Source organism: Quercus robur, chromosome 3 (genome assembly GCF_932294415.1).
Source record: "Quercus robur chromosome 3, dhQueRobu3.1, whole genome shotgun sequence".
Taxonomy (NCBI): Eukaryota; Viridiplantae; Streptophyta; class Magnoliopsida; order Fagales; family Fagaceae; genus Quercus; species Quercus robur.
The window spans coordinates 928321-945438 of NC_065536.1; the positions used below are offsets into that span (position 1 = coordinate 928321).

The 17118-nt window shown below is 32.6% G+C and overlaps 1 pseudogene; it reads right to left on the reverse strand.

Annotated features, from left to right (window-relative positions):
• Positions 1–5934: 5934 nt before the first annotated feature.
• On the reverse strand, positions 5935–8396 carry LOC126716597 (putative receptor protein kinase ZmPK1; annotated as a pseudogene).
• Between the last annotated feature and the right edge of the window lie 8722 nt (positions 8397–17118).

A 17118-nucleotide genomic window follows, 5' to 3' on the forward strand; every position in this document is an offset into this window, starting at 1 on the left:
CAAACAGAGCGTAAGTATATAACAAAAATATTTAAATTACAAGGTTATAATATTTTTTTTTTTAATAAAAATAGAGAAGGTGTTATTAAAAGGACTTTTTTCAATATACCATAATTAATTGACTAATTTGAACATATCCAAGAATAAAAAACAAAAACAAATGTACACCCTTAGTCCATAGAACACATGTAACATATTGCGTTAAGTTTAGATTACTATATAAATTCAAAATCATCAAATTTTTTTGAAACTTGAATTTTAAAATAATGCCCATATTTATCATTTTTTTTGCTTTTTTAGGGCCTATATCTCTAATTTTTAATGCCTAACTTTTGTATTTTCAGCTCAAAACTAAAGTGTTTGACCCAAAGAAAATAAAATTTCATATGTTCAAACCAAAAATTAAGGTGAAAAAATAAATTTTGAGCCCAAAAAAAAAAGCCTACAAAACGAATCAATTTAAGTCTCAATTTCTATTAAATAAAAAAACCTAAGGCCAAATTAGTCAAAAATTGACTGAATGGACCAAGTTAGACGGAATGGACTGAAGTGAATTAAGTTGACCAAAATGGATAGAATAGACCGAACTGGACCAAATAGGAAAAACGGGACTGAATGGAACTGAAGTAGACTAAATTGAACCTAAGCGGACCTAGTAGGACTAAATGGACCAAATCGGACTTAAGTGAACCTAAGTGGACCGAATGTGGCCAAAGTAGGCCGAATTGAGTTAAGTGAACCAAATTGACTAAATTAGACTGAATATACTAAAATACTACGCTGATGTGGCTTAAAAAAAAAAAAAATTGAGCCTAAAATTTAAAAGGCAGCTTACAAAAAGAACCAATTTAAGGCCCAATTATTCCAAAATGGACCAAAGTAGACTAAATGAACCGAAGTTGACAGAGTTATTTAATATTCCAAAATGTAGTGTTGGTCTAATTTAGAACAGCTTGAGGACGTTGTTTAATATTCCAAAGGTAGAAATTAATTTTGTTCCGGCGAGAATGCACATGGAGACTTTCTTATTTGGTGGCAAAACTAAACATTAAGCACCACAAGGTAATTGCGAGCTACCTTCTCTTTCTGCAATGTTTTTTAGGATAATATTATTTTAAATCAAACTTCGAAAATACATGCAACTCAGAATTGATATTATCATGTCCTAATGATATAGAATAGTAGATAATTAAGATAAAAATGATGGATTTTACTTACCTCCAGTATTTTTTTAACTGGACATGTCATTTTATTTTAAATATACAATGACAAGTAGTAGTGGATTTTAATCTTCACATTTTATTTAGTTAGTGGATGACGTGGTATTCTCTCATGAAAACAAAATGAGATTCCTATTAAAAAAGTACTAGAGGTAAGCCGAACCCAAAAATGATAAAGACTCCCCCCCCCCCCCCCCCCCCCCCCGCGAAATTGGTGATCAAAAATTTGGATCCAGAGGTAAAAGAATCCAAGCGTGTTGATCACAGTAGTCAGAGTGGTTTAGGTTCAATGAGAGTTGTTAGTATTAATAATAATTATTATTATTATATATTTTGACATGAGCATTAATTATTATCTTCTAATGCATGAATATTCAATGCCCTAATGATATTATTTGACCATCGATATATTAATTATTGAGCCTTTCTCTAAATGATTTTTTGGGTTAGTTAGTTTAACTGATAAAAAATTTTGTCGTCGAATAAGAGATCCGGAGTTCGATCTTTGACTACACCAAAAACCAATTGATATCTTAATTTGATAATAAAAAGAAAATATCAGGAGTGGACACAAATTCTATCTCTTGGCTTTTAAAGGAATTAATTTGAAATTAAATACTGTATATTTAGGGTTTAAATTCACCTTCCCCATTTTAACTATTAAATTACCATAATAAATAAATAAACTATACATCAAAAAATTTTAATTAAATTTTGAACTTCTAATACTCCTCTCATGTTCTTCAAAAAAAAAAAAAAAAAAAAAAACACTCCTCTCATGTAGATTTGTGGAATTTAGTGAAGCAAAAAATTATTAGGACTAAAACAACAAATATTCACAAATAGATTACGGTCCGTTTGGATACAGCTGAAAACTGAAAACTGAAAAACACTGTAGCAAAATAATTTTTAAATGTGTGAATAGTACTATGGGACCCATTTTTAATGAAAAAGTTGTTGAAAAGTGAAATTTGTGGGTCCGTAAATAGTATATGATATGCACTGATTGACTGAAAAAAGTTAGAAAAGTTAAACTTTGCAGCTACTGTTCATTGAACAGTACATGAACAGTAGCCGCAAGTCTCAAAAACGCGTGAAAAAAAAAAAAAAAAAAAAAAAAAGAAGGAAAAAATGCAGATACAGATGCGCTGGAAATCAGCCCAATCCAAACGTACTCTAAATGAAAGAAAAAGAGTAGATAGTATTTGGCTAATAGTCCTAGACTTAGTAAAATTAGACTCAGACACGTTAACCTGACCCAAACTCGAACGAAAATACTAAACCCAATTCAAGATTTTTAACCCAAGTAAAAAAAAAAAAAAAAAAAAAATTGGTCAACCCAACCGACCTGATTAATTTTCGAGAGGGGTCAAGTCAATTTGACTAAATTGTCAAAAGCGACTATTCACTATATTAACATCACATTCATAAAGTCTTATTTGTTTCGCACACTAGCTTAATAGTTTAGTACACCACCCCACTATTAATTTTTTTTTTTTTTTAATTCTTTAAACCTAAACCTTTACATTTGAAATGTTATTGTCTTTGTATGTGCTTCTCGTTCTCACTCTCATATCTCAATTCTCAAGTATGAAGAATTTCAATGCTAAATTTTACTACAAACATTGAGTAGTGAAATTCATATTAAATATTTACATATTTTTCTTTAATTTTTTTTAAGAATATTTCACTTTTTATAATATATTATGATTTATTCTTAAAGGTTTTTTTAGTTACTTTCTAGTTAATTTAATTTTATTATTATTTTACATACAACAGATCGAAACAAGTGAACTTAAGAACATTGATAACTTGACATGACCCACAAAAACGTCTTTTTAAAATTTCTCTTGTCAATGTGCCAGCTACCATCTTCTTTGATGATACGTAATCAATGAAAATTATATTTTTAGTACCATATCAAATAGGGCAAAATTTAGATACACTACCTTAGATTTCTTATTTAAAATTTTGACATCTGTCCAATTTAACAATCCAAACAAATAGCGTTAAAACTAAAAATTCTTTCTTTTTTTTTTTCTTTTTTTTTTTTTTTTCCTTCTTTCCTCTTTTTCCTGTACCACAACTGCAAGAGAACCCACTGCTTCAGATTCAGATCTTTCGGATTGTAAGATTTGTGCCTTCCGCTGAAGAATAAATAGATGAGCTATGCTTTCTGCTCCAAATAAATCCAAATAAAGTAAAAAGCAAAAAGCACCGTGGGAAATCCAATAGTCACTACAACTAAAACCATATAAAACAATAAAAATAAGGAAAAAATGCAAAACTGATCCTCTAACTTTCACTGTTTTTCATTTCAGTCCTTTAACTTTCAATTTTGTCAATTCAGTCCTCTAACTTTCAATTTTTGTCAATTTAGGACTCCGTTACAACTCAATTAGTGACTGTCGTTAAAACTCCTAAAACGACGCCGTTTTGCTTTTTCTTTTTCTTTTTTTTTTAATTCGGAATTAAAAGAAAATAAGAAAAATCTGAAATAATAATAATAATAATAATAAATATATATTAAGGACGTTCCCCTTCCCCTGAATCAAAACTACACAGTGCACATGTAGAGCACCCAAACCCCCAAATCTCAAAAACTTCTTTTTCACACACTCTTCACAAACTCATCACTCAACTCTCCATGGAGTTTTACGAAGGAGCTTGCGAGATGAAACTACTCCAAACTCTCGAAGGCCACACTGACAGAGTATGGAGCCTCGCTTGGAACCCGGCCATTGGCACCGCTGAAATGCCTCTCTTCTTCACCACTTGCAGCGGCAACAAAACCGTTCGAATCCACTACTAACCCAATTCAATTCCTGATTATTCCTACTCTTACAAATACAATTCCACAGATTGATTACCAGATTCCCCCTCTCAACTTATTTAAGTTATTTATAAATAATTTTTTTTAAGGATAAAAAGAATCTTGAGCCTTGACGCTTTGCAGTATGTAATGGACAAACTAAACCAAGTTCACTGGTTCAGGCTTTAACCAGAGGAGAAAGAGGATCTCTAAACTGAGCTGCAGTATCATCGAAGTTCGAGCTCGGCCACCGAGAAAAATCAATCTCACCGTTCGTGGCTTCTATGTTTTGCTCCCTCTCTCTATCCCTTTCTTTGTGTTTGGTTGCTAAGAAAAACCTGCAGAAAAATGAAAACATATTGGAGATTTAGACAAACACAGAGACAAATCGAACAAAATCCTTCTCCCTTTTCTTCCTCTTCTTCCTATTCCTCTTGGAACTGCAAGCTCCTTCTTTGTTTTGTTTTGATTTGATTTCAGGGGACACGTTTTTTTTTTTTTTTAGATTTTTCTTATTTTCTTTTAATTTCGAATTTAAAAAAAAAAAAAAGAAAGAAAAAAAAACCAAAATGGCATCATTTCAGTAGTTCTAACGGCAGCCATTAACTGAGTTGTAACGGAGCCCTGAATTGACAAAAATTAAAAGTTAGAGGACTGAATTGACAAAACTGAAAATTAGAGTACTGAAATGAAAAACGGTGAAAGTTAAAGGGTCAGTTTTGCATTTTTGCCTAAAAATAACCATGAAAATAGTGGAGGTACTCCTTTTGAGAGAACAAAAAGGAAAACAAAGAAGTCCACTTATATTAAAAGCTAAAACAACTTTCAAGGAACTTACGTGTAGTAAAGATTATTTGTAAGGGACTGTAGCCCATCAACTATAAACTTGTTCTCATCTCAGCCCATCAAAGGCTATGCTTTCTGCTTTCCCACGGTGCTCATCAAAAGCAAACAAAAAATCCCTAGCAAAAAAATAAAGAAGAAAGGAGAAAATAAAGAAGCTGGCGGTTTTTTATCGCTGGAGAAACTATGGAAACCCTAACTTTAACTATTCTAACACTATATCTAGTCGAAAATCAGTGGTCCGGCAAGAGATGAAGAGGTATGTCACCACGATGGAGCCATCGATCTCGAAGAGGTTGAGCTCTGCGGACGATCTGAGAGTGGCGAAGATCAGTCCGATGATGGAGAAGGTTTCGATTTTGATAAGAGGTGAGTCGTTGGACTTAAAGATCAAGAGCGAGTCTAGGAAGGAAGCTTTCTGCTTTTATCCCCCTTTCTTCCTTATTTTTTTTGCTGGGGCTTTTTTTGTTTGCTTTTGATGATGATATCTATTTATTCTTTAGCAAAAGGCATAGATCCTACCATTTGAAAGATTTGAAGTCGGGGGTTCTCTTGTAGTTGCAGTACAAGAAAAAGAAAAAAAAAATAGTTTTAACACCATTGCTTTGGTTGTTAAATTGAATAGATATCAAAATTTTAAGTAAGAAATCTAAAGTACTGTATTTATGGTACTGTACTTAAATTTTTCCCTATCAAATAATAGTAATATTAACGACTAATATGTTGACCTCTTGTGCCGAGACCATTTTTAATTGCAAATATTGCAACTTGTTTATCACAAATGATTTTATAGACTCCTCTGGTATATTTTAAATTTAGATTTTGAAGAAAACCTTTTAATGCTTACAACATGCAGTAAATATAAAATACAAATACATTTTTTTAATGCATCTAACGTTGCATTACTTCCGGGTATACTTCTACAGATTTCAAAACAAATATAAAAATATTGCTGTTAATAATGTATCTCACCCATAGTGTAAGGCTATCGTGTAACCTTTCAAGATTTGTAGGTAGAAGGATGAATAAATATTAAATCCCTTTATTACGGCTCGGAAACATTTGTTTTTCACAAAAGAAAAAACGCATACGATCTTTTAAATTACCTTTCCAACAACATCATTCCTCATGGCTTAAAAGCAATTTTACAACCCGGTTCATGGTGGGTCTATCATCCTTTTCTTCTGCCACACATTGCAAAGCAACTTTGATCAGAAGTTCCATCTTAGCCTTATCATATTTACCAGCCATCATGGGATCTATAATTTCCTCAATCCATGACATTTTAGCATTCTCAATGTCAATAGTCTCTCTTACTAATGTGACCCACCTCTTATGGTCTCTTGTCTCTCCACTGTCAGAGGTATGCAAGCCCTTTGGGCTCTTTCCAGTTACCATTTCTAATAGCACAATCCCATAACTGTACACTTCCACTTTAGAAGTAATGGGAAGATTGTAAACCCATTCAGGAGCCATATAACCTCTAATCCCCCTCATCTTGGAGAAGCTTAAATGATCAAAGGGCTTTAGTTGATAGTTAGCATCTAGAAGTATGTTTTGAGGTTTTACATCACAATGCAAAACCCACTCCAAGCACTCTTCATGTAGATAAGCTAGGCCTTTTGCAGTTCCCACAGCAATTTCAAACCTCTTTTTCCAATCAAGTGTATTAGAACTAAGATTTTCAGCTAAAGATCCATGCTCCATGTACTCATACACCAGAAGCTTATGATTTCCCTCTACAAAATATCCCCACATCTCAATTAAGTACGTGTGGTTCAACATCCCATGGTGTTCACTTCTGCTAGAAATTCAGCTTCTCCTTGGTTGGCTTCATTGAGTCGCTTGATTGCTGCAACCCGCTGATCAAGCAGTACACCTTTGTATACTATCCCTCCTGCTCCTTGTCCAATCACTTCTTTAAATCCTCACGTTGCCTTCCTTAGCTCATCAAAGGTGAATCGTTGAATTCTATTAGTCAGGAGGTAACCTTGTGCTGCTGAGTTTGAATCTTTTCTACTTCTTGACAAGAAAAGCCAAACCAGGACAATACAGGCCACCACAATACCTCCCACAGCAGTGGCAAACCAAAGCAAAAGCTTTACCGTCATATTTTCGTATGTTATTCTTTGTTGCTTGGAATTTTTGTCAGAACATTCTAACCTCAATTCATCACCAGGAGTCTTGTTATAGGTAAGACCAATTCTGGGTAATCTTAAATAAAAATCTCCTTCAAAATTTGGTGATTGGTGACCATTTATTAGCAGAAACTTGGGGTAACAATTATATGCACCAACAGTACCGTTGCTGCTAAATTTAAATTGAAAACCTTTGCATTTACACCAATTCATGCATATATCTTGACATTGCTGCAAGGTAACATTAGGATAGTAGTTTAGATCTGAGCCATAGTATTCGAGATGTTCAAATTGGACAAAGCTTGCCTCATCTGTACGGTTGCATGAGAGACTGAATTCTGGTTCACACCCGTAAGACCAATCAGTATGATCTTTCATCTTGAAGCCCTGCAAGCAAGAGCATCTCCTGCCAGAAACATGATCATAAGTACACAGACTATTGGGTCCACAGATTCCATGAATGTGGCAAGGTTGAGAGAAGGCTTGCCATGTGACAACCCAATCCCAACTCCCATTCATCTTTTGCAAACTGTATAATCGAAGATTGCCATCAGGATCAAGCGTTAATCGTCTGTGTGTTACTGCACCAAAATCTGTTGCAAAGAATGTGAAATCATCAGATGACCAGAAATAGCCTGAGTCATCTAGTAGTGTTTGTGTACTTGTATTGTACTTAGACCTTCCAACTTGTCCGGGGTCTTCAACCCAAGGGTCCGGCCAGTACAGACTAGTCATTGTTGGACTTTGAAAGAGCAGGCGGAGCACATTATCATTGCCAAAAAAGAGCTTGCAGTAGCCAGAGGAATAGTCATCTTGGCTTCTTCTTGAGATAAGGCTTGAAACCATGGTGAGTGTTTGGTGGGGAAGAAGAGTATCTGTTGGTGAATTAAAGCTTTGCCAGATGACAACACTTTTGGAATTATGAAGAACGAGATTGCCTGTGTTCAGGAGATGTAGTTGCAAATTGGTGGCCTCGGATGAGGTCAAGGCTGGTGCTATAGTGGTCCAAACGGTGATACCGAGTTGGTACAGGATAAGTTTTCCTTCGTTCAAAACTGAGAGTTGTGAACCTCTTCCATCAACAGGACCATCTCGATTTGCCATCCAAACCACGGTGGAAACTGTGGATTTGTTGAACCATATAGCAAAGCAGAATGCGTTGTCCCCAACTTAGAGAAACCCTGCTGAGTATTCACCATTTGCTGAAACCAATATGTCATTTGGGTTCTCAACAGATAGAGAAGTGCCTCTGAGTGTGTCAAAAGTATTAGAGGAAGATAGAGGAAGAGTTTGTAATAGACATAGAAAAAGGAAGAAAAATGAGGTATCCATTAGAAATGCAAGAGGCATTGCACGATCGAGATCAATCTACTTGTTAAATATTATTCATTCATACCGTATATATATATAATTGAAGATAGCAAATGCTCACAAGTCAAAACCAGAAGTCATTGTTTTCCTTGCTTGGCAAATGGCAAATAACGAAACCTTTGCAGTTTGCAGAACAAGACTTGGAATGTAATGTTAGACAAATGAGAAAAATTAATGAAACAAGGAGATATTGATAGCATAGGATATCCTACTTGTCATTGGAAGACTTTGTTTAATATTACCAAATATTGTAATTTTGTTTCTGCGAGTACTTCATCTAGAGACTTTTGCTATTGGAAGAGTTAATCAAGATTAAGTCTAGGTCTTGAGGGGGGTTTTGTTTTATTTTTTCATTTTTGAGACCATTAATTGCTTAAAATTTTGGATCTAGGTGTAAGAGGTTATGCATGTTTATCACAATGGTCAGACTTCGTAGTGGTATATCAATGTGGGAAGATGGTTTCATTACTCAAGACAAAGAGAAAAAGTTTGCTCAAAAAAAAAAAAAAAAAGACAGAAAATGGGAGTTGTTAGTAATATTATTTTCAATGTGCTAGTGACATTATTTGACCACTGATAATATAATAATCATTTTAAGCCCTTCCCTGAATGATTTTCTTGGTCAGTTGTTGAATAATGGTTAAGTTTATCCAAATTCTCTTTCTTTTGGGATAGATTTCAAAGTAAACACAGTACATTGTAAAGTTTCAATTGAACTTCTAACTATCCTCTAACATGGATATATGTTATTGGAGGATCACAATTCGGTTCCCTTCGACTATTCTAATAACAGGCCTCCAAGACACGATGTTGAATGTCATAAATGACTTGAGTATGCCTCCATTACTTATCACCAATTAATTGATTTTAAAGTAAAATGGTACATCTCATGGTCTAACATACGCATTTTACATTGATCAATTTCACATATGACAGCCATTGCAAACACCTGTTACCAAAAATGTCAGTAAACTTTTGACAAACTAACTTCTTGATTTGTTAAATAAGCAACTTGCTCTAAAATAATTTTCAATATATTGGTCAATAGTATAGCCCATTGTGGTTTGCTAATTAATTTTTCCTATTGGCAGCTGGAATTCAGGCAGGTGGGATCTACTTCTAACTTCAAAATGCTCTCACTTGGGATTTGGGGGCAAAACGTAAACTGTCTTTGATGGGGACATAATATCTTGGGTGGCTTCCAATTAAATAGTTTTTTTTTTTTTTTTTTTTTTTGAGTTATCCAATTAAATAGTTAATAAAAATACACTATTTGATCTAAAAGACTTAAACTTATGAGTTTTGGCTCAATTATATTATAATATCGCTTACTCTTATCATTATTTATTCAATTGTAGACCTCACTCACTCGTGTATTCTTAACAAATTTATTATATTTTTATAGAAATTTTCATGAATAAGAAAACAGTTTTTTATTTGTAGATTTAAAGGGTATACAAACATAACAAAATTCTTAATAAAATTCTAAAACATTTGAATATTGTAATCTTTTTATAATAGGTTTTATATATGGGCTTTTTTATTAGCCTTGAATCAAGGACAATAGTGACAAGCACCATTATTGGGCAGGTGATCCCACGCCATGTATGACAAAGATAATGACCACACGAGTCTCACATGAAACTAAAAAATATTATATTGATAGCATAAGATATCATACTTGTCTTTGGAATACTTTGATTTTTTTTTTTTTTTTTTACTTTCTGAATTTTTATGGCGTATTTACTTGTTTTTCCTTGGAATTTATATTGTTAAGGCTATTGAGTGAAAGACTAATTGAAAAGAGAAAAACGGAAACAAAAATATAACATAATTTACATCTACATTGAAAAGCTCTTGACAACTATATCTTTGTTATTCATATTTTTATAAATATAAACACAATGTGGGATTTACATACAATAAAATCCTAGGCTACTCTTACATTAAACCTAGGATTTGTGTACTTACTCTACAAATATATGGGCGCGTTTACAAATGGTTTGGTTTTATTGGGCCATAATACTTACAAGTTCTAACACACCCCTCAAACTTAAAATGAATCCTTGAATTTGAAATATCTTGAATGAATAACATGACCAATCTGGAAAAGCAAAAACGAACGTCGGTGATAGCGAATGGCCACAGTTGATGGTCGACAGCAACTATTGAAAATTGCATCCACAAATGGAAGGAAGTAAATGGGCAAATGCCCTTTTCAAAAAAAAAAAAAAAAAACTAGCATTTTGCCCCATTTCCCAAACTAATTAGAGAAATGTCCCTCTTTTACAACTCAATTTACTCAAAATCGAATTAAGCCCTATAATGGCGTTTTTAAGGAGCCTATAGTGACGTTTCAAAACTCGAGCTCCATGAAATCAAGACATAGTCAAAAAAAAAAAAAAAAAAAATTACATGTAACTCGAGTTCATGAAGCTCGAGTTACAAAACGCCACTATAGGGCTTCAGAATTTTTTTTTTTTTTTTTTTTTAACTCGATTTTGAGAAAATCGAGTTTCAAAAGAGAGGTATTTCCCTAATTAATTTGGGAAATGAGACAAAATGCTGGATTGTTTTTTTAAAAAGAACAAAGGCCAATTTTGTCCCGAATGGAAGTATCATATTAATGCTACTAGTGGTTGTACGACATATGGTTCACAAGATGTGTCTACCCTCAAAAGGCTTAAGATTGATCATGGTTATGGGGTTATGTGAGATGCTTGTGCATATGAGCAAACATCATCATGATGGCACGTGGTCATGCATGATGCACGTGGTCATCTTCTCATCCTTTTTTTAAATTTTTTTTTTACATTTATATGTATTTTTTATGCATCTTTTATATATATATATATATATATATATATATATACTAATAAAAGAAAGTTCATTGAATAAAGAGCAATAAAGTGTTCCTATTTATCAATCATTTTTTAGGGTTGAGAAGTTATAAAAAAGCGTAAAAATAGAAAAATAAAATAAAAATAAGTTTACTTGTTTTGTATTCCAGTGTTTATTACATTGAGCACTTGAATAGAAGAGCAACATATTTTAATATTCAAGTGTTTATTATAATAAACTCAATATAGAGTTCATATACTTGAGAATTTTAGACAAACTCTAAGATTAGTTTATTTGTTTTATAAATGTCTGCGCCATCAATATTTGGATCTCTTAGACTATCACCTCTCAAATAGTTTTTTTAAAAGTTTTTAAATTGGTGTCTATAATTTAATTAAAATAAAATAAAAATTGGTCCATCAGCTGTAAACAATAATTCAGAAGTCTCAATAAGCAATAATAATAATAATAATCATTAAAAAAAAAGTCTCAATAATATTCTTTATATCTTGTGTTAAAAATAAAATTTTCTTTATATCTCTAGTGGGTAAGAATTCTAAGTATTTCATGACCAAAGAAAAAAACTAAAAATATATATTTTTTGTAAAGTTGTAATTTACAACTATGTTTTATGTTTGTTTTATTCCATGATAAAAAGTGTAGTAATTGTTTTAATTTTGTTCCTTGTATTTTGTGGGATTTTATTGTATTGGGTTTAGTATTAAGTTGGTGAAGACTCAAGCTTATCTGAAGATCAGTGCATTTTGCGACTAGCTCGCGAGATGTTTGCAAGAAGAGTTCCCACGAAAAGGCATGTGAGAAGCACATGACTGAAAGCTGAAAAGTCGTGCCAGGCTGTCGTTTTCGCGAGTGTCTCACGGTTAAGGCCTTCCCGCGAGGTACTGGCGAAACATTCTGCCTGGAGGATTTTTAAGTGAGACTTTCATACCCTTCACCCATACTATATATACCCTCATTACCCACAAATGTAAAAGAGACCAATCAGAGAGAAAAACCCTAGATAGATTTTCTACAACACATACACCCATCTTTTAGAGAGAGCTACTCATCCTTAGTGAGAATTCATTATAACCTCTTCTCCTTCCCTCTCCCATTATCATACATTGAGAGGAAATTTGTATCCAAACACAATCCATACCTTTTCAGAATGTAGTGAGTGTTTTTGGAGTTGTTAGGAAGCATTGGAAGAAGCCAAGGATGGCAGATGCAACATGGAGCTTGTTGCAGGATCTGGAGAGCTAGACAAGACATAGTTCCAAGAAGCCTTGTTGGAGTAGGAGCTTGGAGGGCCTAGGTACAGCGAGTAGATTAGGCTTGGAAGGTCTCTTGCTAACCCATGTATCCCAACTGATTGTCTAGTGGATTGATTACCGCTTGGAGGGCAGCGGAGAGGTTTTTTGCCGAGTTCTTCGGTTTCCTCTTCGATAACACATCGGCGTGTTATCTGTGTTTGTATTCTTCTTCCCTACTCTTTTACATTTCATTTTATTGCTATGATTATATGAATATGTGTTAGAGTAGATTGTTTGTTTATCCGCTCACATTTACACTATTCCGCACTTAGAATTAAGATAGTGTAAAATTTATCGAGCCGTAACTTTTATTCGGGGGTCTAAACAACTCTTGTGTTTTTTAACACATTTTCAAGCTTTCATTTTTTTAAACATTAATTTCAACTGTTATGCCTATTGTGGAAATAAATATGTGAATTTCTTACTTTTACTCAACAGCTAAGTACAATCGTAGAAATTTAAAGCTTTTAATAACATTTTTTTAATGATAGTAGATAAAAATATGTTAAAAAAACTTAAGTTAGTTATAGTGCGGCAAGACCCATGCACCCTTGTGTTTCACGCTGCGTAAACTAGGGGTGGCTAAGTAAACCAAAACCCATTTACCCACCCACTCTAATTGAACCCAAACCTACCTAATTATTAGTTAGGTTAAATAGGCATCAACCCAATTAGACCCAGTGATTGTTGGGTTTTAACTAAAAACCCATTGAGACTCGTTTAACCCAAAAACAATATACCCAAATTTAACCCAGCCCCTCCCATAAAATAAAATAAAAAGAAAGAAAGAAAGCAGTATATGAACAATCAAAGTATAAATTTATATTTTTCATAGGGATTATTTTCTCAACAAACAATCATAGAAATCAAAACCCTACGAATCAAACAAAAGTAGTATGAGTTTCTAGACTAGATAAGGTACCATTCTTGACCAGCAGTGTCCCAGATCTGAGCCTTGACGGTGACCATGCCGACCTCGAACACCAAGTCTTCGCCGATGGATCAAATCCCAGTGATGGGACCACCACTTGAATAATGCACGGACCCGAATCCCATCGAGCTCAGCGATCTTACCTGAAACGATCTTTCCCTTGACTGTCTTGGAATAGGTGGCGAGGTAGTTGTTCGGCGGGAGATTGATCTTGCAGTCGCCGAAGGTCTTGTTTATGGAGCAGCCATGGACTGAGGAGGGTAAGAGTCCGACTGGGAAGCCGTAGTTGGTGAGCTCAGTGTGGGTATTTGTTGCACTGTCTGGTTGCCAAGAAAGTGAGAGAAAATAGAGAAGAAAAGAAAATATTTTTTTATTTGGATTTTTAATATAATTGCTGATGTGGATGTGCTTATGTGGAATTTTTTAATTCCAAGAATGGAGCCTAGAGAGAGTGGAAAAGGGAATCCAAGAAAGTATTGGGGTTTTCACTTTAATGGAATTTTGGTAATTTTGATAATTGAGTAATTGGGTGAGTTGGGGTTTTCCATAATAATTGGGTTGTGTTAGATTTGGGTTAGAAGCAATTAGTTAAATGGATTTTAACGAGTAAATGGGTTTTATATACCTAACCCAATTATGCCCACCCTAAACCCACCCATTTGACACCCCCTAGCGTAAACTGACTAGTGACCAACAGAGTATAAGCTCAATAAAGAATAACAAGCTCTCTATAGTAATATATTTGCCGAATTGATGCCTAATTGAAATAATGAGTCCATGCACAATATTGAGTCCACGCACAACTTGAGGATAGTGTTTAATAATTAATATAATTAATATGCCAAATATAGTAATTTTGTTCCTGCGAGTACGGCATCTTGGAGACTTTGTTATTAGAAGAATTAATCAGGTCCAAGTCTAGTCGAATCTATATATTACTAAAAGCTGAAGCGTAGCGTTTAATATTGCTGCTCTCACATTGTGCCACATCAGCTGCCACGTCATTCTTTTTTTTTTTTTTTCTTTTTTAAAATTTAATTTGTCCTACAATTTTAAAATGGTTTTTACAATTTTGAACCCTATAAATGTAGCCCACTACTTATTTATTTAATTCCATTATTACCCTATAATAAATCTATATAATTAATCCAGCCCACCTCTTATTTATTTAGTTTCACAATCAAGACCAACCCAAAGCCTTTTCAGTTCAGTTTTAGGGTTTTATGTGAGCCTTTTCAGCTTAAAAAAACAAAAACAAAAACAAAAAAAAAAAAAAAAAAACAAAAACAAAAACAAAAACAAAAACAAAAACAAAACAAAACGTTGAAACCTTTCAAGCTTTAGGGGTTTTTTTTTTTTTTTTTTTCCAATTTTCTTATAATTATTTTTAACATTTATTTTTTTAATATTTATACTTCTCCAACCTTTCTCTCTCTCTTACCATTTCATCTCCCCACTACTTCAATCTTTCTCCCTCCCTTACCTTTTCATCTCCCTACTACCCTCTACATTAATATCATTCTTCCTCTTTCTCTTCATCCTCTTTTATTTTTGTCTCTTCTTATTCACATCCCCTTACTATAAATTTGTCATTATCTCTTCTATTCTTTGCATAATTTTCCCTCACAAAAAAAAAGGTCCCCTCTCTCTCTCTCTCTCTAAATTTTTTGGTAGATTTTTTTATTTTTCTTGCATCTCTACTTTAGGTTGATAATTTTTTATATTCTTTAAAACTCTATTTTGGGTTACTGCGATTTAGTTTTGTTGTTAAAATTATGATTTAGTTTTGTTTTTTAAATTGTTGTTGTTGTTTTTTTTTTTTTTTTTTTTTTATTCTCTTTGATTGTTAAATGTTATCCTATTGCCTTCTAAAGAATTAAATATAGCATATAAAAATATAATATTATTCTATTACATAGCATGATTTGGATAATTTGGTATTTATTCGGTTACATAGCATGATTTTTTATAGTGCTCAATTTAGATGTCAAACTATGAGACTTTACTAATTTTTGTTTATTTTCTAATCCTTTGTGGTTGACAAAGACTCTTAATAGTTGTATTAGAAGTACTCTATAATGCCATTTATTTAAAGAAAAGCAAAGGTTAGCCAAACGAAAATAATTGGATAGGTGAAAAATTTTAACTTTTGCAATTTTATTTTTATTATTATTATTTTATAACAATGCATGTATAGAAATATAATTCTTAGGTTTTGCTAATAATTGTTTATTTGATAATATGTTTTGGGTGAACGAAATTATAATTTCTACAAAAAAAAATAACCTTAATAGATTATCAAAAAATAAAATTTATCCTAATATTAGTTCAATTAATTATTGTTAAGTTTTATTAATTTTTTTTTTTTAGTTTACGTTTTTTTGTTGTTTTGGATTGTTCTTATATTATATTTATGATTGTTCTTATAATAAATAAAAATATGACTATGAAATACATTACTCATTATTAGATTAGTTTAAATTGTAAAAAAAATAATAATAATAATAAAACCACCATAAAAATAATTATCACGCGCAACGCACAGGTTCGCGGCTAGTAAAATATAAAAAACAAACATTTGGTAATGACTTCATATATCATGACAAGTGATTTCATATGTCCTAACACATTGTATTATCCTTACTGTCACGTGACGTGAGGTTGATGAGTCCACACCAGAAACTTCTTTTTGTTGTTTAGCCAAAAATAAAGAGAAAGTGATTTCATATTATAACTTGCAAGTAAGAACAAAGAAAAATGAAAAGAAATTGATTTGATATATAACCTAATGTAGAAGAGACCTGGACAACCTTCAATTATTCATATGCTTGTAGCCAATTTATCTTGAGGGTTTAACTTTTTTTTTTGCTAAATCTCGAGGGTTAACTTAATAGTTATCTTTTTCTACAAGTTAGAGTAATCTATATATTACTAAAAGTTGAAACGTAGTGTTTAATGCTGCTGCTCTCACGTTGTACCACATCAGCTGCCACGTCATTCTTTTCTTTTTCTTTTTCTTTTTTAAAATATAATTTGTCCTACAATTTTAAAATGGTTTTTACAATTTTCAACCCTATAAATGTAGCCACTACTTATTTATTTACTTCCACTATCACCCTATAATAAATTTGTATAATTAATTCAACCCACCTCTTATTTATTTAGTTCCACAATCAAGACCAACCCAAAGCCTTTTCAGTTCAGCTTTAGGGTTTTAAGTGAGCCTTTTCAGCTTAAAAATAAAAAATAAAAAAAAAACAAAAAACAAAAAAAAAAAACCAAAAACAAAAACAAAAACAAAAACAAAACAAAACGTTGAAACCTTTCAAGCTTTAGGGTTTTTTTTTTTTTTTTTTTTTTTTTTTCCAATTTTCTTATAATTGTTTTTAATATTTATTTTTTTAATATTTATACTTCTCCAACCTTTCTCTCCCTCTTACCATTTCATCTCTCCACTACTTCAATCTTTCTCCCTCCCTCACCTTTTTATCTCCCTACTACCCTCTACATTAATATCATTCTTCCTGTTTCTCTTCATCCTCCTTTATTTTTGTCTCTTCTTATTCACACCCTCTTACAATAAATTTGTCATTATCTCTTCTATTCTATGCATAGTTTTCCCTCACAAAAAAAAAAGGTCCCCTCCCTC